Genomic DNA, 2,500 nt, shown 5'->3' with positions numbered 1-2,500 from the left:
GTACCCACGCAGCTCTGGATAACTGATTGCTAGACCCTCATGGTTTAAAGTCAAGGTAATTATTTTGCCTCCACGACCAAGTGGGTGTTCTCTTCTACCACAGTAATGAACATAGTACATGATTTGAAAAAAAAGGAGACCGGGCCTTTCTACAACAAGAGACGATGAGTCTGGTGTCGGACATATGCTAATTACCCTCAAAAGTTTTATCATGCACATCACCGTTCACTGCAGGTTCTTTACCAGTGACCTTGTCTTATATCATGATAGCTTTTGCTGCTTCTTTGTGAGTTTGTGTTGAAATTATGAGAAGCCCCATCTTCAACATGTGTGTTATCCGCTTTTTCTCATATATGGCACTATCAAAATACCGAATAGGCATTTGGCACACACTCCTACAAATGGCACCTCTGAAGAATAAGCATTTGACACAATTGTATAAAACTGTTAAGCTTATTGTTCTTTTGAATGAGAATCTGGTCTACATAATTGATAGGCGTATCCCTTATCCTGTGCTTAAGTACAGAGTGAATGATGATTGTAGACATGCTTATTTGGAAATGCTGGAGGCCTATCATCTTTGGAAGGGTAAAAGATCAGATTTGACCATGAATAACTACACTCGGTTAAGAACTGTTGTTCAAGACTTTATGCTTCAACTGAAAAGCAATACAATATACCCATAAAAGAAACACTTCCTGGTACACCCAGGAACAGGGGCATAAGTCGTGGACTACTATTAAATCTGCATTCTTTGGTGTAGACTTAAATATTACTCCTTTACTTAAACCAGATGGCTCCTTCACTCTGTCCAAAAGAAAAGTCAATTCTTTAGGTTGATGTGTTTGACAGAAAGCAAAGTAATGAGAAACTTGTTCTTCCTTAATCCTGTTTTCCTGAGGCTTTTTGGTCCCGTGAAATTAAAACGTTCTTGATGGACTTGATGCTTATGGTGAGGGGGATGAATGTCTACGGACTGAATTCTTAGAGACAAAATGCCTAACATTGGCTTTTGGGTAATCCTTAAGAAAAACAAACAAGCATTGTTGTTGTGTTTGATTTTGCTCACTATGGTGCTTTATTTTTCCTGTCCCCCACTTTTCAGATAAAATCAATAATTACCAGGGCTACTTACATAATGCCCGCCCCTTTTGCCTATCTATAATTGTTTACTAATATTTTTAAAACATTTCATTTTTGTTTGTTTTTTCCGTTTCTTGGTCTAGTGAATGCATAAAATCTGTAAATATATTGGTAACATCCTCTGGTGGGAAAAAGCTAATGCTTCTATTTCTTTTATTGAGAGCATTTTCAGGTTGTGTAAACCAGCCTTGTAAATCAAGGCTTTGTACTTTTCGCTACATATATTAGCCGAAGCGCAACAAGCAACCATGGACAGATGTATTAGGGAAACACTTTTATAAATGTTTAATCGTTGCTTGTTCGAAATCCATCGTAACCGACTCTGGATAAAGGTTTATTTTTTCCTCAAATATTTTCTCATCTTCGTTCGATGATATACGGTGAGAGTGGTATAATTTTCATTGCGGTACAGTTAAATGTGCCATCACTAAATCACTTTTTTTTAGTTCTTAAAATTTTCAAATTTCCGTAACAAGCAAAATAAAACGACGACAACAATGCTTGTTTGTTTATCATCAGGACTGCGCAAAAGGCAATATTAGGCATTTAGTCTGTGGGCATTCAGTCCTATCACAGACGCTTATGAAGGTGCGTGCCCAAAAGGTATTTTTCCCCTTTTCTTATTAAAGAATGCTGATTTCTTAGCTCCGAAGTTATCTGTTATTGTCGGTAAGTTAGCAAGAACTAGTGTGTATATATAATATTCATATGTATCCTTATGAAACTGGTCTAGTGTAGAGTACATAATTTATTCATGTATTTTATTTGTGTTTTTAAGGTGTGTAGAGCCAGCTCGTAAGGCGAGTTCCTCTCTTGTAGTTTTAAGTAATTGTATGTAAATTGCATAAGACTTTCGTCATTCATTGCATTGTATTTTTCACTGAAATCAGTTTATGTAAATTTACGTTATTTCTTAAGAATTAACTTTTTATTTCACGTATTTTGTTATGAAGTCTTGTGTAATCTGTCTAAGTGTGCTGTACAAAACCATACGAGGTATGAACGAGGGCTTATGTAATTTTTATTATGAGGTATTGCGTCATGTTATATTTCCACGTGGCTGGAATGTTCTTGAAAACCCCAGAGTTATTTTCCTCCTTTTTTCTATTGTTCCGAGGATGGATGTGGGCGGAATTAGCTGAGAGAGAGTTGCCTTGCTTGTGCATTGATATTCGTATGATACTTGTCTCGTTGGCACCCTTACGCCACTGTGCCTTGCCCTTAAGCTACGAGAATGATCTACTAGAATCATTTAGAATTTCTAAGTCAATATATATGTGCCCCTAGGAATGCATAGCAGCAGAAGAGATCCAACCTATCCCTTTGAAAGAGCCAAAGTTCGCCTCTCTCTTGCAAG

The sequence above is a fragment of the Palaemon carinicauda genome, chromosome 18 (assembly GCF_036898095.1).
Source record: "Palaemon carinicauda isolate YSFRI2023 chromosome 18, ASM3689809v2, whole genome shotgun sequence".
NCBI lineage: Eukaryota > Metazoa > Arthropoda > Malacostraca > Decapoda > Palaemonidae > Palaemon > Palaemon carinicauda.
Note: the sequence above shows the minus strand (reverse complement) of the source record.